Source organism: Podarcis bocagei (assembly GCF_964188305.1).
Source record: "Podarcis bocagei genome assembly, chromosome: 6".
In the NCBI taxonomy this organism is placed as follows: domain Eukaryota; kingdom Metazoa; phylum Chordata; class Lepidosauria; order Squamata; family Lacertidae; genus Podarcis; species Podarcis bocagei.
In genome coordinates, this window is record NC_138130.1 from 31,972,222 (window position 1) to 31,994,095 (window position 21,874).

The 21,874-nt window shown below is 42.3% G+C and overlaps 1 protein-coding gene and 1 long non-coding RNA gene across 9 annotated transcripts in view; one reads left to right on the top strand and one right to left on the bottom strand.

The window, feature by feature from the left end:
* The window catches only part of AFF3 (ALF transcription elongation factor 3), a 246,805-nt gene that overhangs the window by 96,744 nt on the left and 128,187 nt on the right, over positions 1-21,874 (top strand). The window lies entirely within an intron of this gene.
* LOC308589822 overlaps positions 1-21,874 on the bottom strand; it is a 120,663-nt gene that overhangs the window by 41,790 nt on the left and 56,999 nt on the right. The window contains exon 2 of the long non-coding RNA XR_014009498.1: positions 5,989-6,077. This is a non-coding gene — a long non-coding RNA (uncharacterized lncRNA). The remainder of the gene's footprint in view (positions 1-5,988; positions 6,078-21,874) is intronic.

A 21,874-nucleotide genomic window follows, 5' to 3' on the forward strand; every position in this document is an offset into this window, starting at 1 on the left:
AGGTTTACTTGAGTACAACTTAGTTGAGCCAAACTTAGTACCTTGATTCTCAAACGCCTTGGTACTCAAACAACTTGGAACCCAAACACTGCAAACCTGGAAGTAAGTGTTCCGGTTTGCGAACTTTTTTCGGAAGCTGAATATTGTTATGTTTCCGATTTGAGTGCCACATTGAGGTCTGTCTATTTATTTTGTGCTTTTGTTTTCGCGGCTCTCTTTTTTTGTTTTTGTGACTGCGTGGAACCCAGTTCAGCTACTGATTGATTGTGTGACTGCAGCACATTGTTAATTGCTTTCGTTTTATGGATCAGTGGTCTCGTTAGATAGTAAAATTCATGTTAAATTGTTGTTTTAGGGGTTGTTTTTAAAAGTCTGGAACAAATTAATCCATTTTGCATTACTTTCTATGGGAAAGCGTGCCTTGGTTTTGGAACACTTTGGTTTCGGAATGGACTTCTGGAACGGATTAAGTTTGAGAACCAAGGTACCACTGTAAGTTCAGACAGTAGTGAGTTAAATGGACCCTTCACAGTATTTGCATTCCCTTCACAGTAAAGCAGGGGTTTGAACGTTTGAGACAGCCATTGCTCGTGCGCAGATGGCAGTGCATGCACAGATGACAGTACTATGAATTGGAGTTTGGGAGGGTTGAAAGGGCAGGTAAACCAAACAGATAATGGTGCATGGGGTGTTGGAAAGGGGTAGTACCTCTGGTAGGGGATGCATTGTGCGCCTTCTGGAGTGGTTTGTCTGCCATTGGTCCCCAGCCTGCACTCAGCGTTACCACCAAGTACGAGGAAACAGAAACATGGCAAATTTCAAAATCACTGTAGTTTCCGTGCTTCCAAAATCCGTACTTCCATCTCCGGGCATTTGTTGTTTTTTTGAAGTCAAGTAGGAAAGGGGTGTCATTTTGACTTTTTCCAGGTGTGAAAATGTTAGGCCATCTCTTGTCTTCAAATCCTTTGATTGAACAGATGGATCAGTCTTGAGCATTCTTTGAAAGTGTCCTCTTCATTGCAAGGCCTGAGGCAAAATTGCCTCTTTGTAGAGACTAAGGATGCAACTATGTGGTGACACTGTATATCAATATAAGATATTGTGGTGGATAACTTCTAGAAGAAGATGGTGCAAAGAAGTTATGAGAAATGGCTGAACAGCGTTCTTCCAAAGCATAGGGTTTTTCCAAAGCAAATATGCTTCCTTTTCTTCCGGCAAGAGGCAGTGTAGGATGTACAAGGGGGGAACAACAACAACTAGTGCTGTTTCTCCTTATTCCTCAGTGTCAGAGACATCCTCATATTAACATCTTCCCTTGTAAGTGGCTTGTAGCTAGATTCTTAGGAAGAGGATGGAATATTTCTGCAAGAGGCAATGATCAATAATTGACATTTATACTACTCAGAGCAAAACATAAGATGCACAAGGCACAAGCTAGAAGGTTAATACTGCCTAACTCATAAAAAATATTAACTTTATAGAGCCAAACATTCAGTAAGGAATATAGGACCTACCTAGATGAGACATGAGGCATCTGTGATCAGATCTCCCAGTGTTTCTGGGGTTTGTCTTTCTTTCTTAAAAGCAGCGATGTGCTCTCTGACATGGACCAGGAGTGTGGTGCTAGGAGAAAGTCCCTTTAACACTTTTCTCCAATACGTGTTCCTGTTGTAAATGTTGAGTCTGGCAGGGTTGATATGGCCCTGGGAACATAAGAGCTTCCAGGCTACTCTAAAGCTTTGATGGAGCAAATGCTCACAGTTCTCCTAGGTGCTGCCCTCTGGACTTCTATATCTTGCCACAGACAAAAATGAACTTTCTACATGCACTCATTCATGAATTTTTGCATATCCCCAGTCATGTGTCTTCTACACAATTCATGCAACAGAATGAGCATGTCTATCCACGTTTTGTCTCTGTATACATACAAACTTCAAGGGGCCCAATTTAACTAATGAATCACACTAATGGAAGCCAGTGCAAGGTCTTCCACTAATGCGTTGGGACCAGGGCCGTCTTTAGCATATGCGCCGCCAGGGTGCAAAGATCCGCCCAGCGCCCCAAAATTTAGTTTAGCCCCCAAATGAACTTTTATTATGCTCACGCCTGCGCGGCTCCAAAAGGAGTTTGTGTGTGTGTGTGTGTTTTGTTTAAAACCTGCTTTTCTGAAGAAGACAAAGAACACACTAGGAGTTGGTGTAAAGACTCCACACATGCGCTAGAGGAGCTGGGAGGGCCCTTGCGAGTGTGCATATATGAGTTCCTCTTGGGAAGGTTCCGGAGCCTGTGCGCAAGATCAGTTGTGTCAAAGGTGCTGCTGACCCCATTGCCACATAGCAGCTCAATACAATATGCTTAGGTGGCTTCAGCGGCGGGCGCCTGGCGCCCCCCCAGAATTCGGCACCCAGGTGTCCCGCACCCCTTGCACCCCTGGGTAAGACGGCCCTGGTTGGGACTTTTCATCCCCTCTCCTCCCCTCGTGGGCCCCTGCCCCCCAATTAGCTGTGTGGGGATTGGGGAACCCCCAAAACAGCATGGGCGAAGGAAAGGGGAGATCATTCTGTCTGACAAGCTGACATCCTTGCCCTGACAGAGCAATATCCTTAGCACTTCATCGAATTCCTCCCGCAATTCTCTGCACATTTTCTAAAAATGGGAATCTATGGCAGATCCTGAACTATCAGGCCCAGTGATATCACTGAATTGTACTGAGTTCCAACACTTTGAAGCAGTGTTCCACTCATTTGATGATGCGCTCTCCCAGTATGCCCACAAAATGTGCTCCAGATGGTCGCTCGGCCATTTGAAGCAGATTTTGAGGGTGCAGGGGAGGCTGCAGGGGAGAGGGGGAGAGGAGAAAAATTCCACGGTGTAAAGCAGAAGTATTTTGTGTGACTGGGATGGCAATGTTTGATGCACTGTATCTTCTCCCCCAGCTGTAATCAATTATACATCCCCAACATTTCTTTGCAAGGCAGATTTTCCAAATGCAAGTTGGTTGTATTATGCAACAAGGTGGAGCAAAGTCTGTAATGAAAAGCCAATGTAGAAACTGATCTGCAAATATGTAATTAGCAAGATATTTCATAAAATGAAGGCTGTATGTTGTTAGACCTCAAGGCCTGTCAGAGAAGACTGAGGGACATGAAGACTCACGCAATTGTCATTCCTCATGAAAGCCTTGAGTGAGTGAGTTTCAAGCTGGTACCAAATAAGATTTATGTCTGAAAAGTTGTAAAACACCACCTCACTTATGGCAAACAGGTCTCAGGGGGCCTGAAGAGCTTTAGTCTCACTTAAGTATTATATGATTGGAGCTTAATAGTGTCTAGGATCCAAAGAAGGAATGTGTTTGCACAGGAAAAAACTACATGCATGGCTGAAATATCACTTAAATGTTTTCTCCATAGTAATTCCCCCTGACAAAGAGGCAAGTTCCTGCAACAGTTTAAAAAGTGAGGGCTTGAGTATCTCTGAAAACCGTTGCAGAGAAAAATGGGGGGGGGGATTGCATTCATGATTTCCCCCCAGATTCTCTTATCCTTCCTTTGGATTCTTATTATTACATTAGAGTAATGTGCAATTCCATTGTGTTTAATAGAGTAGTGTAAATTAATTCCAGCATTTCTGGAATTTTAATAAGGAGACCACTGTCAGGTTTTATGCTACTTTAACATTCATTATTCAAAGTTTGAACCGTGGGTGGGATTTATCTGTTCTTTTGTTTTTAGTCTTCACTAGCTCAAAATGCTTTTTTTGTAAATATTTTCCTCCAAGCAAGCAAGCAAGCATTCTCGACTGCACACTCAGGGTGGTTATTTATTATGCTTAATGGCAGCTTATAGTAAGTCGTAAATTAAAGGAACAACTTATATGGTGTTTTTAGGTGTGCCAAGGGTATGCCATTTTGCTAATAATTTGTACTAATGTAAATTGTGAAGTGACATTTATGAACTGCGTTTGGCGTCATACATAAAACTCCGGCTAAATGTAGAAACATTGATCTGCTGTTTTATGAGCCAATACTTTTGTACAGGTCAGAGTAGTTTTTGCCCCGAGCCTTTACTAAGGCCAGAGTGTTAAGTTAATAAATGGAAGGTTTAAATTTTATAGACTAATCACTTGGAGTAATCAAAATTTGCTTTTCAGTAGCTGAGTGTGATGTTTACTATCTCCTCGCTTTGTAGAAAACGTTGCGTTACGGCCTTGTAGCAATTGTGCATTTTCTAAAGCCTTTGTGAATTTTTATCCCTACTTCAGCAAACGAAACACACAAGAGCCTAGGATAACCCTACTAGATCAAGCCAATAGCCCATCTAGTCCAAAATCCTGTTCTCACAGTGCTTATGGAAAGCCTACAAGTTGAGCAGGACAGCAACAGCACACATAAATTGGTGCTGTATCTCCCTGAAAAGTGAGAAAGTATGCATTATGCTATGCGTTTAATATGTTGGAGTTGCATGAAAGGCATATAAACTGCAGATACGTAATATAACTATGGGCAAATGTGAAAAGTATATGATATTTCTAAAGTTTCTCCTGGTTATAGAAGTGAAGTTGGAGAACAATTAGGTATCCCAAAAAGTTTTGAAAGCGGTGCTTTATTTTCTGGGGGTATGCAGGGGTACGCATACCACTAAAGATTTTGTGAATCTAAGTTTGGCCTCATTGAGAGGCAGTATTTCAATATGAGTAGGAAAATGAGAGTACCCCTAAACATTTTTAAAGGGGGGAAAAAGCACTGTTTGAAAGTATAAATCAGTTTTCTACATTTTCTCTCATATGTGTGTGTGTGTGATCACCTGACCTCATTTCTATTTAATGTACCTTAAACTTAAATAGGGTTGCCATATTTCAAAAAGTAAAAACCAGGACACCCTCCCGGCAGATGTCAAAGAGTTAATAAAACGGGGGTTTTTTCAGCCGGAACTCTCTGGAACTCAGTTCCAGCACCTCTCAGGTGGGCGCCATTGAGAACGAGGGAGGTGTTCATGGTAAGTTCTGGCACCTCTTTTTCTAGAAAAATAGAACTGTAAACAGCTATATAAATTTTTGTAGATAGCTGAAGCCTGTCCTGTTTTGGGAAGCTTTTAATGTGTGGTGGGTTTTTTTCTTCTTTCCCTCTGTATTTTTGTTGGAAACTGCCCAAAGTAGCTGGGGCAACCCAGTCGGATGAGCAGGGTATAATAAATTTGTTGTTGTGGTCAGGGATTTTTTTTCCAGTTCTAGCACCTGTCAGGTGGGCACCATTGCCATTGTAAGAGAACAAGAGAGGCGTTTATGGTTAGTTTGGCACCTCCTTTTCTAGCCAAATATCACTGAATTGATGATGATGATGCTGAAGAAGAATACATGTGGAGTTTGGCATGGCATTCCACCTCCGCTGTTCCATCTAGGCAGCAGATTAGTTGATCCCTGAGCAAAGTAGGATTCCTCCCCACTCCACAATCCATGTTGTTTGGGTGAAAGGAGACTTTACTTACTCTACACTGCAGTTTCTGTAGGGTTAACATTTGTGATTGGTTGTCCTAACAAGACCAGCCCTACCGCAACAGTGGTGGTGGTGGCGGCGGCGGGAGAGTCAGCACAGGCTAAATATCTGAAAAATAAATAAATATAAGGTCTTAACAATATATGGATGCATTGTAAGAGAAGGGGTTAATTGAGCCTCTCCAGGGAGGGAGTTTCAGAGTCTGGGTGCCACAACTAAAAAGGCCCAGTCTTTCTTGGTCCCTCCTTCAGTAGTGGTGGAACCCAGAGCAGCACTGATGGGAGGTTCATGTGAGAGCAAGAGGAGGCTCTTCATATATCCTGGTTCCAAACTGCTTAGGGCTTTGTGAAGAATACCCAGCCCTCATTAAATACAGATTGCACAAGCATGGAATAGTATGCTTGGTAAAACAGGCTCCTGAAATTGCTCTGGCTGCCACGTTTTGACTCAGCAAATCACGTTTTATATAAAGGTTTGTTAGCAGAGTCTACTCTTACCTGAAATGAAACATTTTCAAATTCCTGGTGGGGGGGGGGGTTTGTAGCTTTACATCTTTGGTTTTATTCCGATGCCAATTTGAACAATCCTGCAGAAGCCAAATATGTACAAGTGTTTATAAACATGCCGTTATAAAATATTAGTGTCTTTTGTCTGTGTAAAGATAGGGAAACAAACTGAACATTTATTGAGGGACCGACCGGTCTACAAATTATTCTTTGGCAATAGAAATATGTTTTGTGACAAACCTAAATCAACTTAAAAAAAAATCATAGAGGTAAAAATGGCAATGTATAGATGGAGCACATTCAGTATAAGGTGAAGCTTTTTTATGCTATGCATGAATGCCTTTGCTGAAAATGGGAAATCTAAACAGCTGCACTATTGTATTCAATTGCTGTCAAAAAATAATGATTTGCTGAGTCTAATAGATCACCATTTGGTCTTGGCAGCTGTTACTGGCAGGTTATACAGTACAGAATACATGCTGTGCATGCTATATTTCTGTCTTGCTGGGGTTTCTTACTATAAAGATAGTAAGATAGGCAGCCAAATCAAAAGTTAATAGCATCGGACCAGGAGTTCTTAACCTGTGGGCCAGGAATATGCATAAAGAGGGATCATACGGTCCTTGTTTTTCCTTCATTTCATAGCTTTTAATAAAACATAATATGTTTCCAGCTCTTACGCTAGATCGCGAAAATGACCTTGAAAATTGTGAGCTGAATATATCTATGTGTGTGTATTGCAGCCGTGCTTCGTGAGATCGGCAGATAGCTTGAAAAAAGCTTTAAGCGACACATGCTGCTCCATTAGTTCCAATCAAAGCACTCTGGGCTTTTTTATTCTCTAGCCAAAGATTTTCACATTTCTCCGAATGAGTTTGCAGACCTCTCATTGTGTGCCTCAAGAGGGGTGCAAACATGTGTCATTGTGCTTCTTCCAAATGGAAGAAAGAAGGCATTATTGAGGTTTTCTAATATTATTATTATTATTAATTTATAATGTTTGAAAACATGATGCGTTTTCAAGTATGGTAGGGGAGGGGACATCACACACAGTACAATATTTCTTTTGTTCCTTGACTGTAGTTTTCAAATGGCGCTTCAGGGAACTCTGTGATTCCTCGGAAGCTTATCAGGGATTCATTGGTGACAAGATCCAAAATGGAAGAAGAGCGTCCCTGAAAGACACTGCGTGATAGTGACAAGTGGTTCAGTCACTAGACGGCACTGGACTTAGTTGTATCTGGATGAATTCAGGAGTTTCCTGTTGCTGTTCTGTTTATGTTGAAGAGGTGCAGTGGGGTGTTCCTAACCTGGCCTTCCTAGTATGCAGGTTACTGCTGGTAGCCAAGTCAGGAGAGAGAGGGGGGAAGGGAGGCATAGCAGTAAGAACCTTGGATTGACTCAGCTGCTGCACCTGCACCCACCTCCTTCCTTGCCACCTTGCCTTTCTCCCTCTGTTACTGGTAGCAACCTCCACACTGGGAAGCTTGGTGAGCATGTTACCCCACCCCATGGCATCCTGCCAGCCATTACTGGTTCTGTTCTAGCTCCTTGACCAGGGTGCCCTCTTAAGCCCTCCACGATGCACAGCTTGCTTCTGTGCTAGGATGGGCAATAGCGTCTCTGCTAGGTGAAGCTGCAGAGGAGTACTGCTGGCTGGCTCCATTCTAGGCTGTTCTTCCCATCACACAGAAATCTGAGAGGCTTGGCTAGCACTTTGCAAGAGTATGCAATACAGTGGTACCTCAGGTTACATACGGTATGCTTCGGGTTACATATGCTTCAGGTTACAGACTCCGCTAACCCAGAAATAGTACCTCGGGTTAAGAACTTTGCTTCAGGATAAGAACAGAAATCATGCAGTGGCAGCAGCAGGAGGCCCCACTAGCTAAAGTGGTGCTTCAGGTTAAGAACAGTTTCAGGTTAAGAACAGACCTCCAGAACGAATTAAGTATGTAACCAGAGGTACCGCTGTAACTGACTTTCCCCAATAACCCTTTAAAAAAATAATTTAAAAAAATCACCGCGACATTCAGGGTTTGTGCCGGATATGAGAAATATTCCCCAGTGGCTCCCCATGGGGGGGGGAACCATTTGAAAACCACTCCTTTAAGGCACAAAAATTCATAATATTATTATGAATTTTTCAAGTCGAAATGTCCTTGTAAAAACCCCAGCCAAACTTCCTTCTCGGTTTGCCTTACTCTCAAAGCAGTATTGGATATTGCTGGCATCCGCCTGTCTCAAAAGATAACAGAGAGCACCTGGGGGGGTGAAGTCAAACCGCTGGAGAATCACAGCGCCCGCTGTAGCCGCAGAGAATGGGAACGCGTAACTGCTGCCTCCTGTGTTGTTTTTGCAGTGTTAGCAACACCAAAAGTGATCTCTCTGGGGGACAAACCTGGGCAGTGTGTATGGGGGATGCTGGGCTTGGCCTCAGTGATGTGCCCCAAAGGAAAGCAGAGCAATACGTTTGGCACCAGCTTGGCTGCAGGAGTTGCTAGTAGGAGGCATACAAGGCGCTATGCAACCGTCTTAGGGATTTGCGTATGTATTTGTGTATGTACATATGCTGTATGGAATCTTAATGTTTATATTATTTTTCTTTTATATTGTACACCCACCCACACACCAATGGAAGTTGATTGGAGATCTGTTTGGTGACAAGCAACTAGCAAGTTTAATTAGGAATAATAAGGCTAAAGCTATGGGATGCAAATCGACCCAGTTACTTACTTACTTAGCCCAGATCCTTCAGCACATGTATTGCTTTTTAAGGAGTGTGTAATTCTTTTTTTAAAAAAAACAAACACCCTCATCCTTTTGCATCATCGGTGAGGATATCCGCCCCACAATTGTTATTGTTAGTATTTTAATTTGGGAACTCATTGAAGAGTTGCTTATCTCCTGTCTTTCCAAACTTCAGAATTGTCCGTGTTCCTTTCATGGTAACATTCATCAAAAATTATGCTGCCTTCACCCCTTCTAAAATAACAGTGAAGATAAATGGATCGATTGACCCCAAGAGCAGTTTATTTATCCCTTTAGTCACACTTCAGTAGTAAAATCAATATTTCTCTGAAATATCTGATATTACAGTGGCTCCAGTAAATACTGACGCTCCTGAACTATGTGTGTGAGAGAACAGAAATTTATTATCAGGTTAGATATTTTAGTATCTATATTGATTTTTCTGCGAATGCTTGTGAAGTTTTTTATTTATCTGTATCTAAATGAGTGACATCTGCTGCTGTGTGGTGGTGGTGGGAGCCCCGCCCCCCCAGTAATCAAAGCCCTGTTGAAGGAAAAAGAAAACTCATATCTAACAATCTTAGTAAAATGTACCTTGTCAGGATTGTATGCTTATTTTGAAATTATGCACTGTCTAGTGGACTGTGTTTTCTCATAGTGCCCCTTTGTTGGACAAATGCGCAGTATGGTAGGGCCCCCCCTTTTTAATACAGATGTTGACACCACTTGATGTATAACTACTAAATTGTTTTGGAGTGCTGGGTGGCTAATGGATTGCTGTATGGATGGAGCAAAGGGAACAGAACTGATAGAGAAGGTGCTGGAAAAGGGGTCATGTTTGCCTCTATCTGTTTATGTACGTTTCTTAATTGAACATAATGACAACTGATAGAAAAACATTATCTCAAATCAAATCTTTCTACTGTAATCCACACATGCTTAAGCTTAAATGGAAATGGTGTGCATATATAGTGGGGGGAAATTGCAATGAAAGTTCTGCAACAGATTTGAGGTGGAATTGAGGCCCCTAGTGAACCACAGAGAAAAAAGATCTGGTGTAGTTGGTAGTGCTGGTGATGGTTCCTTCAGCTTGTTTACTTTCACTCCAGTGGTTGTCTCATGCATGTGGTTATGTGCAGTTGCCTTTGTAGCTTGAGACAACAATCCTCCAAACGTTTGCATCAGAATAGCTCTATTGAAGTGTTGGATACCAGGTAGGCAGCCCGGACTGTGCCTTGCTAGGATTGTAATCTGATAACAGTGTGGTTCATAGAACTACCCTCAAGGTTGTAGCTTGATGTTTGATTTTATCTAAAAGAATGGGAGCAGGTTACAAGTGATTTTAAAATACTCATACAGACAGACAGGCGGATAGATAGACCAGCTATTAAATATAGAATATATACAATGCTGGTGTGTCTCAAACCCTCGGTGAGTTAGGGACTTCCTCTGCATGCGAATACAAGGCTCCGGCAGATTGAGCGTACGAGACCAGTTTCAGCTCGGACTTTTCCAACCTACCTAACTGAATCAAATGCACACCCACAGCTGGAGAGGTCTGAATTGCAGCCTAGATGTCTGTTATTGGCAGTCTGTTGGTGGCAGTAATGACAAATTAGAGATGGTTTTGGCTCTTCCCTATTCTGCTGGAACTTGGTATCGCTTCATAGTGGCACAAGTGTTTCAAAATATTTTATTTTGTGCCCTCTTGCCACAGTTCCTTCCCCCTACAATTGAGCCCCAAGTGACCTTATCCTTGGTCATAAAAATCAGCCAAAATGTTATTTTTTAAAAAATATAGCTCTGGAAGAGGAAGCAGGGACCTGTTTGTGAAGAGCAGCCAGGTGGAAAGAGTAATCCTAACCTGTGCAGAGAGAAGGTCATGCTTCCTTGTTTTAGGATCTGCATAAGTGGCAGCAGTGCTATTGGAGCTGAGAGTTTCCTTTCAGCTGCAATGCTGTTAATTCCTTAGGAAGGAGAAAATCTGTGTAGAGAGGGCACTGCCGGCCGTTGCTGTTTCTTAAGAAACTCTTCCATCACCTATTCATACTGGTATCTCTTGTGTTCATTTCTTCCGCTGGAGATGGTGTATGGAAGCAGAGCATGACCAAACGATGGAGGTTAGGGAACTGACTTATTATACTACAAAATAACATACGCCAGGGGTGGCTAACCTTTGTCCCTCCAGATGTTGTTGGACTCCAACTTGGCAATAGAATTGAAATATTGCCCACATAATTGTGGAAATTGTTTGATCGTTTTTAAAGCCTGTAGCTTTTGTATTTTATCTCCAATCCAAATCTTCATTACTGTCATAGACCAGCATAAGGTAAAAGCACCTCCATACATAAATAAAACATGCTAGATAGGCAATAATGGAACTGCAGAAATAGAGGGTACACATAATCATTCTCTCAGTTACAGCAGACCAGCATAAGATAAAAACACATAAAACATGTAAATTAGACAGTCAGTTTTAGACCCACTGTGTGGCACATACCCTCCTCCGACGTATGTCAATCATAGCAGCACAACATCTGGCAACTGAATATGTTATATCAGGATTTATATCTTGGAGCAGTAAAGAGATATAGAATTGCCCTGTGTGTCCTGGAAATTTGTGTATTATTGGAAGGATAAACCTAGCACGTATGTTTGTGAAATACTAGCAGTGGAGAAAAAAAGTCCATTTTTTCCACTTTATCTTATTTTACATTGCTTGAATAAGTTTTGGCTCGTAAGTGGTTTATAGATTGGGTTGTTGTTGTTTTTTTTAAAAAAAATAGCAACAACACCAACAAGAACTCCCATCAGTCCTAACCAGCTTGGCCAGTGGGTGATGGGAATTGTAGTCCAATAGCATCTGGAAGGCCACCCTTACTATACGGCATGTGCTTCTTTTAGACAAAACAATCAGATGAGATATACTTTAACAATACATGATCATATTTGGCTCTGTTTGCTGAAAACGTATAAGCAATGAAGTGTGCTGCTGCTTCCCTCCTTTCTTCTTGAAAATTGTCGTTAACACAAGGAGTAATGTTTTTAAGAGGTCAAAAGACACAATGCAGTGCCATCATTTTTATGACCGTCAAATTAATTTATTTATCCATTGCCTGCACCTAATGGAGATTGACTCTCCTGGTTCCCTGCTGTAATGATGTTCACTGAGTTGAAAATGAAGATGTTGGAGGATAAAAGTAGTGCTCTGACTGCTATTGATTAACTGTCTTGTTTGCTTCATTGTTCAGGCTTCATTAGCCTCTTGGGCAGAGAGGCACCCCAGTATAGCATCCCTGACACCTTGCTGAAAAGACGCAGGCTTTTAAAATGACAGCTTTACTTAAAATACAGTTTGATGTACAATTGTTGATGGCATAGACAAAGACAACACCTGATAAGTTAGAACAGAAATACAAACAAACAAATAACAACTCACTGAACTATACTCATATCAGCCTCATATCAACAATAGTCTGGAAAAAATGTTATTAGGTTATAGATATATTAACTGCAATAGTATTTTACAAAACACACACACCCAAAACAGCAGAATAAATAGTAAAGGAAAATGTGGTATTTTAAGAGCTGGCCCAGTACAGTGGTACCTCGGGTTACAGACGCTTCAGGTTGCAGGCGCTTCAGGTTACAGACTCTGTTAACCCAGAAATAGTACCTCAGGTTAAGAACTTTGCTTCAGGATGAGAACAGAAATGCGGCGGCAGCGGGAGGCCCCATATCTAAAGTGGTGTTTCATGTTAAGAACAGTTTCAGGTTAAGAACGGACCTCCGGAACGAATTCAGTACGTAACCAGAGGTACCACTGTACTTTTGCTGTGCCTTCCCACCACGAGGGCCATCAGCTGAAAAAATATTGTGGCGCCATGCAGATACCAGTTCCTGCTCTCATCTATCCCATGCCCCCCCCCACATTTTGGGAGGGCAGTTCAGGGCACCCAACCTTCACCCTGCTGACCCCATCCCTCGCCCCGTCTCTGGCTCACCCACTTGCCCTCTCCTTTCTCCTCCCCCATCCCACCTACCTTTCTCCAGTTGTTCGCCTCTGCAGCACCCAGCCTGAGCCATGTCAGGAGAAGCAGTGTGTGCCAGGCCAACCTTCTGGCAGGCTATGCCTAGCCTGCGCAGCTTCCCATCTTTTGGTCCCTCACCCTGGCGTGACCAGCACGGGGCACCAACATCGGGACATTCGGGACTGGGGACAGAAGCCTGTCATAATTGTTTATGTTACAATGTTATGAAAGATGGAATCATCTTTTATCTTTAACTACCATGTCATCTGGCAGTTCCCCTCTATCACTGACAATTCACTGCAAACATCATGGTTTTGTGCTACACGTATTTGTAATCATGAGGTTCTCATGGTCTTCTTTTCATCATGGGCACAATTCAGAAGAAAGTAGGTATGCTTAAGAAACATTGAAATCAATATGAGGCCCAAGGAGTGTTCAGTGGTGTGTGTGTGTCCCATTGATTTTATTATGATGTGCCCAGTAGCCTTACCATCATCCAGATTATGTTTGAGAAAGGGCTTTGTACATGGAATGATACATGCACATAAAGATGGGGAGGGAGGTTCCTGCCCCAATCAGAGTTCACCCAAATGTGAAAAATATCTATGCACGTAAATTGCTTGTAGACACTATTCCACCATATTTGTTGGCAGATTTGGGGTGGGTAGCCTCCACAGCCACCTTCACACATTCCTTGAATGCATGGGTGGGTTCACTTCATCTCCCCAATGAGAGGTAAGCAGGCAAATAAAACATTAAGTCCCATGGATTTGAATGGAACTGAAAAACACAAAAACCTCCTTTAGATTATCATTTTTCTGTATTTTTTTCTTAAACATTTTGGAACAGCCATTGCATCTTTCTAACACATCCGATCAGAGGTGTACCAAAGCTCCCTTGTTCCATTTGCAAGGAACTGTATTGGTGCCCCGGGAGATGGGCGGGCGGGCAAGCAAGCTCCTAGTCACACCTAGCAAAAACAGAGAGGAGTGATTTTTGCAGTTCCTGGAACTTGGTGGGGGCCAATCTGGACAACCCCTAGGGTTCGCCCCCACATCAGATACGTGATAAATGCATTTAATTACCACCCACTCTTCCCAGTCTGCCTCCAGATAAGATATTGTACATGTGTTTGTGTATAAATTCATGCATGCACATTAATTAAAGTTAAAATATGGAACTTACTTCTGTCCTTGTGATTAGAATGTGTAAATTTCATGGCAGCAGATAGTAAGAAAGCTTGAACTGGATTAATTTTTAATCCTCTCCCTCCCCCTTTAATAGTGGTGTTTGTTTTGTGGATAATCTATGTAGCTAGGTAAAATGGAGAAGCCCGAAACATCTGCTAATCCTTTCACAATCAGAATGGTTTTGTTTTTTTGTTTTTACCAAAGCAATGCCAGTTAAATGCAAATATGTATTTCAGGTCAAGTACAAATTTCTGCGTATTATTATTTTCATTTTATAATTGCACCAAAAGCAACTGAGTAAGGCCTGGATTGTAAGCCTCCTTGGGAACAATATGTATGCTACCTTGAGTTCCATTATGAAAGAAAGGTGGGATATAAAAGTAAGCGCTATTGGCAAAACATTTGCATGGCCTGAACCGGGCCCATAAAATATACAAATGGTGAGGAGTTTGTTCAGCAGATGCAGAAATGGGGAAAAAATGCAGAAAAATGATTTAACACATACAAAGATGTTTTTGAATGAATCAGACTTTGCTATTTAATTTACATTTCGAGGGCTCATTAGGATGATGAATGACACTGGTGGAGAACAAAACATACTTCCGGAACAAAAGAAAATCTCTGTAGCCTAATAACATTTTATGCCAGCACTTACATTTGTCAGAAGTGGATGCTATTTATCCCTATGATTATTTAAAAATCATTTTTATTGTCCTTTGTTCTGTGTCCTCTTCTGGGAATTTTAATTCAGAGTTTTGACACCTGCTTATTAACTTGCCTGAAGTATGGAGTACAAAGGCTCGTGCTATATAAATAATTCTAACCAGCTATGTTTATATTACTGGCAGCTGTACACAAATTAGCTCAATTTGGATTTATTTCATCTCAAAATAAGAAAGCATTCCAGACAGTGTCACCTTTAACTCACTCATACACTACTGAGATGGCGACGCGCTAATAAATTGCTTAATACCTGGGCCACGGGCATGCCACTTTCTGGGGAGACCTGCAAGAGTGTCTGATTGTCTGATTCTGATTCTACTTCTCCCTCTCCCTCCCCCCCCCTCTCTCTCTCTCTCTCACCCACCCACCCCCCCACACACACCCTGCATACCCTCCAACATTCATCAGATGAAAATAGGGACATTTCTCACCCCCCACAACTGACCCTCTGCAAACCCCCCCCCCATTTTTTGTGACCGCAGACCTTTCCCCATCAGAAGAAGGGCGAGAAATAGGACACTGCGCACACACCCTCCACCATTCATTAGAAAACCCCTTAATCCTGATTTTAAAAAAAGCACGCACCAATATATTATTTTTTTTTTAGAAAGGGGCAAGTTTAGACGCGGATGCATAAAAGCATTTTTTAAAATAAAAAAGACTCCTTGCACTCCGCTTTACTCCGCTTGAAATATGGCAGCCCTAATTAAAACAAATACTGCTGCTCCCCATTGAGTGTGTTTGAGTGTGTAACATTATATACCACATGATTGTAAGAAAACCTCTCGGTTGTTTACAAAAATATAAAGTAACACATTAGCATTATTGATTAATTAAAAAAACAAACCCAAACCCCTGGTTTTTAAAAACGAAAAGCTAAAAAAGCTAAAAGCTAAAAAGACATTAAAACACTTCTACGTGCCTGGATAGGTTTGCCTAAACAAAAATGTCTTAAGCAGACAGCAAAAAGAATACAGCAAAAGGAACCTGCCTAAGGTCAATAGGCAAAGTTAGTGCTGCCACACTAAGAGATTGAATCCTTACACATGTGGTATGAGGATTATGTGGCAGCTGTAGCAGGGCCAGATCCGCAGATTGAAGCGGCTGAGTGGGTATGTATGGGGTAAGGTGATCCTGCAAATAAACTGGACCCAAACTGTTAGGGTTGTGATTACATCTTAGAAAGTCAAAGACACTGCAGAGAGAGTTGATAACCCTTAACCCGCTTAAAATTTATCCTACCTAATGTGAAAACTCTTCCCCATCTTGGCTATGTTGGAGAGAGAAGCTGGTTGTGATGAATTACTGGGGAAGAGAAAGACAATCTGGATAAGATTTGGAAACTTGAGTCCATTGTTGTGGATTTATTTTAGTAGTGTTATACCTTTTAAATTCCACATTCACCCAACGTTTACATATTCTGTCCAAAGAGGGTGTCAGGTATTTTACCATTCATGACCCACCATGTCCCCCCAAAAGCTTTGTGCACACTTAAACAAATACATATACACTTGTGCATTTGTTTATAAACGCAAAGAGCATTTCACAACGTCATGCGCATTCGAACTGCATCTGAAGATAAAATGTTAGTATGTTTGGGTGCATTACGCCTCATTATCTAATTGCTTCTTCAGTATTCTGCAAACGACCTGATGTTTCCATACAGTATAGCCACACAGTATAAATGTTGCATGTAGACACATTTGTTTCCTGAGTTTCCTGCTGCCCAAAAATAGTTCTGTAGTTCCATCAGTGCATGAGTCAGAGCTCTGGAGGATGAAAGAAATCAGAAATTGCATTTGCATGTGGTAAGGAAATACTTCAGTGTAAGCTTTCCATAGAAGTGTGGAACAGTAAGTGCCACACAGCTTTAGTTTATTCATTATGAAATGATGTGGAAGTGTTTGATCTTACACTTTTCCTTCCATAGTCAGTCCTGACTTTCTTTAACGAGTTTGGATGACAATACAAACAGCTACAGTGAAACAGCAAGACTGATTTTTCCCAAGAGCAATTGTACTGCTTATTCGTAATGCAAGTTTGTTTCAATCTCTTTCTGCAGTGGTTGCTCTGGCAGAGAGATCACTGGTTTAATTTTCTTTTTCAAATACATGAACAACCTCACACATGTCAGTGTATATTCCTATTCAATGTGTAAGATATCAATGAACAAATTCTGTGTTTTTCCAGACACACACACACACACACACACACACACACACACACACACATTATATCCCCTTTTCAACTTGGTGTAGCAATGTTTCTATGATTTATGCAGCTTGATGTGAAATATTTTCTATTAAGGTTAATCAATTAAGGGTCAAAGCCAGTGCATAAATGAATAAATGTTGCAGTTCTTTTCCAAAAAGGGTTCTGCTTTGCACACTTGTATGCACGTGGAACCAGATATCATTGCATAGGATATTAGCCTTCATGTCTGTTTTTGTGAATTTCTAAAGGCATTTACATTTTTTTTTATTTTAAAAAACAGCACTCCATATGAATATATTTGCTTTCATTTGTTGCTCATCTTCATCCCTTCTATTTTCCTTCTTTGCCCCCACGGCCATTTCATCTGGTTGTGGGCGAACCATGTGGATTTTATTCAAAGACATCAGGAGGCCACATTTGACATGGTGGCAACATAAACGCTCGTAAAGAAAAGCATACACAGCACCTCAGCCAATCAGATTAAAGAATGTGAGGGCAAAAAGTAAGGCTAGGGAAATGAGAGTGAAGGAGGAGGAAAATGGGGTCGAAATGAAGCTGCAGCTGAGGATGTTGAACACCATCAAAACGCATAAGATCATCAAGATTAGCTGAGGTTTCGTTCTTTGTTTTGTAGTAACTCTTGGGCTATGGAGACTGAGCCAATCTCAAAGTAGCTATTCAAATGTTTGGGGAAAGGGTCATAGCTCAGTGGTAGAAGATCTGCTTTGCAGGCAAAAGGTTCCAGGTTCGATCTTCCTGTTCTCCATGAAATCCTGGAGAGCTGCTGTCAGTCTTTGTAGATAGTACTGTGCTACATGGACCTATGGCAGGCATAGGCAAACTCCGGCCCTCCAGATGTTTGGGACTACAATTCCCATCATCCCTGACCACTGGTCCTGTTGGCTAGGGATGATGGGAATTGTAGTCCCAAACATCTGGAGGGCTGGAGTTTGCCTATGCCTGACCTATGGTCTTACTCTGTATAAGGCAGCAGCATCCTATGTCCCTAGCGTGAGAAAATATTAAGCAAATATTCACCCCTATAAGTTCTTCCAATTCTCTGAACATATTACAGTGGTGCCTCGCAAGACGAAATTAATTCGTTCCGCAAGTTTTTTCGTCTTGCGAATTTTTCGTCTTGCGAATCACGAATTCCCATAGGAATGCATTGAAAATCAATTAATGCATTCCTATGGTCAAAAAAAGTCCAAACAAAGCCAAATTTGGTACAACAAGAGTTTATTAAGTGCTCTTTAAAGTCACACATACTGTAAAGAGCATTTCAAAAATTGAAGGAACAATAATTTAAGTTTCTAAACATGACAGAAAAACATTTAAAAATCAACAAAGTGTACAGTACATTTTCTAAGACTCTGGGGGACAACTCGAAGAAGGTTCCTCTTCCACTCTTTGCTTCTTGCTGAAGAACCTGTCCATGGTCTGCTGCTTCATCCGCCTTTTCAGCACCTCCCTGAAAGGCGACATGACCCTCATATCAAAAGTGTTCACAAGGTCATGTGCCATGTGCTTGTCAGGGTGGTGCCCTGCACATCCTTCCACTTCAGGCAAATGTCCCTCAGTTCTTTGGAGGACAGCCGTTCCTCAGTTGCTTCCTCCTCTTCCAGCGAGGCCTACTCCTGCACAGCCTCTGCCTGCAGTTCGACCAGCTCCTGGGTGGTCAGCTCGTGGTCGTGCTCCTCCACCAACTCGCTGATGTCCTCCTCTGTGACTTCCAGGCCCATGGTCCTCCCCAAGGCAACAATGTCCTGCACCACTGTTGACTCTGATGCATCAGAGTCACTTGGTGCCACACAGTCCGGCCACAGGCTGCGCCAAGCGCAATTCAAATTTCTCTGGCTGATCCCGTTCCAGGCCGTGGTGATCATCTTCAAGCAGGTGACGATGTCGAAGTGGTCCTTCCAGAATTCCCGCAGGGTGATGGTGGTGCAATCAGCCACCTCGAAGCATCGCCTGAAAAGCTCCTTGGTGTAGAGTTTTTTGAAATTGGCGATGAGCTGCTGATCCATCGGCTGGAGCAGTGGCGTGGTGTTAGGCAGCAGGAACATGATGCTGATGAAGCTGAACTCCTCCAACAAGTCCTCCTCAAGGCCTTTAGGATGAGCAGGAGCATTGTCCATCAGAAGCAAAGCCTTCAGCGGCAGGTCGTTGTCCAGCAGGTACTGTTTGACAGCAGGGCCAAAAGCATGATTGACCCAGTCCACAAACAGGACACGTGTGACCCAAGCCTTACTGTTGGATCGCCACATGACACTCAGCTGCTCCTTGTCGACCTTGTGTTTCTTGAAGGCCCGTGGGTTCTCCGAGTGGTACACCAGCAGGGGCTTGATCTTCAGGTCGCCGCTTGCGCTGGCACAGAAGAGCAGGGTCAGACGGTCCTTCATGGGCTTGTGGCCAGGCAACTTGGCCTCCTCCTGTGTGATGAAAGTCCTTTTGGGCATCCTCTTCCAAAACAGCCCGGTTTCGTCACAGTTGAAGACCTGCTGAAGACCATCTTCACAACCTCCAGGAACTCCGCTGCAAAGTCTTCAGCCGCAGAAACATCAGAACTGGCAGCCTCTCCATGCCAGAAAAAAACACACAAGCTTCCAGATTCTTGCAAACCCCTCCCCAACTGTTCCCCCAGCCACCCAGCACACAGAAATTCAAATCCAGAATTTTTTTTAAAAAAACAGCAGAGTGGCCCAATGGTCACAGAAGATCATAAAAATGCAGAAAAAAACACACAAGCTTCCAGATTCTTGCAAACCCCTCCCCAACACCAAGTCCTTGAATTCCAAACACCCCAATCCAAAACCCCCCAAAAAAGTTTTAAAAGCTTAACTTACCAAATGGCTGCAAAAGAAGTTTTGGAAAAGCTTCAAAAAACACCAAAGTCTTTAAAAGCCTCAAAAAAGGCTACTATGTACACTGCCTTCTATGAGTTGCTCCTCGAAGTCAAGTCGCAACTGTATTAACAGTGTTAAGAAAAAGGAAACAAACTTGCAAGACGTTTTCGTCTTGCGAAGCAAGCCCATAGGGAAATTCGTCTTGCGAAGCAACTCAAAAACGGAAAACCCTTTCGTCTAGCGAGTTTTTTGTCTTGCGAGGCATTCGTCTTGCGGGGCACCACTGTACTTTTTTATTTATGCTTCTGCTTTGCTATTCCCCCACTGCACACAAAAGAAACTCAAAGCAGCTAACAACAATACAGTACGCGCAACAATTAAACCAAACAAAATGCATTAAATAGCCACACCAAGTTTTGATTCCATTCAACCTAGAATTTGTTTTTTTTTTCTTCATTCAGATCCAAGTAGGGTCAAGGCCATTAAGAGGATTTGTGGACTAGCAGACATCAAATTAACACTCCCCCTTGCCAGAATGTAGAGTGGACCAGATGGATGTATCCACTCCCATTTCCAAGTAATTGGGCACTCGCACTAAGCGTAATTAGTTTTCTTTCTTTAAGCCAAGGCGTTAAAAGTGAGTCACTACTTCCAGTGATGGCACATTAGTGGACACGCTATGGGCATTCTCTTGGCCTCCCAAAGTCACAAACTTCCCCATAAGCCCCCAATAAGACAGGCTCTGGCTAGGTGTCCAGATTCCTCTACTCAAAAGGGTGATTGACTACTTTAACCTGTTCCTGACCGGGCTCAGGAAAGACAACATTTGGTGCTCAGTTGAAGAGGTCTTCTAATTGATCAAACAACAAAATCCCCTACAGAGTAATGATAATTAGTACAGTGGTACCTCTGGTTGCGAACAGAATCCGTTCCGGAGGCCTGTTTTCAACATGAAAAGAGCGCAACCTGCAGCGGTGTGTCTGTGCACGCACGGGTTGCGATTCGCCGCTTCTGCACATTTGCATGACATCATTTTGCGCTTCTGCGCATATACGAGCGGTGAAACCCGGAAGTAACCCTTTCCGGTACTTCTGGGTTGCTGCGGGACATAAACTGAAAGAACGTAACATGAAGTGGACGTAACATGAGGTATGACTTATGGCCCTCTTTCTTTACCTTATGTCTGTACCATTCAGGCAGAACTGCAGGTCCCTGGATGCTTTGGTGAAAAGCTTTGGTCTCACTATTCACCATCCAGTGCTCAGCATGAGAGGGAAAGGCACTTCTAATTCCATTGTGCAGGCCAGCAGTGACAACTACAGAAACAGATCTTTGGGAGCAGGTATCAGAAGGCCTTATCTCCAGCCTCCTTTGTGCAATGCACTCAAGCACAGATCAGAGGGGTGTCTCTGTGAGAGTGCAAGAGAGAGAGAGAGAGAGAGAGAGAGAGAGTATTGACTTTTTGTTCAGGTGTAAAAGTATTTAAGTTCAGCACCCCAAATAAATCTTATGTAATAGTTTCTTTATTATGAATTTGTGGCCGTAGCCTAGGTCCATTCTTAATATTTCAAGATGGCTTTGGAAATATCTGTGGTCTTATCCGTGTTGCAGATTATGGATAATATTGATATGATTTCTCAAATGATTAGATTTTTCTTTATGTTCAGAGAACTCCATCTATTCAGTGATTTATGATTCATTTAATTAGAAAAGCTCTTAACGCTCAGGCAGAGTACAGGATTCTCCCCTCCCCCACCGCCATCCAAGCCCAAAGGTGCATTCATCGTAAAATAATAAAATTTCTTCTGTTCACTAAAACCTTTATAATTATTCAGTAATGATAGAACAAGAGCTGATTAATAGGTTATTAATTGTTATAACCTTTTAAACATATGAAGTGAACACTCTTAGGGGCTTTTTTTATAGCCACGGAGAAATGGGCTGAGGTCTTTTCCCCATCGTAGTAACTGATAAATGACTATGCTATAATTTCCAGATATCCTTAATAGTGCATGAGCCAGGGTGAAAATTACTCCGAAACAGGATAATACTACCTGTGGCTTTTGGGGTTCTCGTTAATGGCAAGTATTCCATCATCAGATAAATGTTCAGTGTTTTTCTA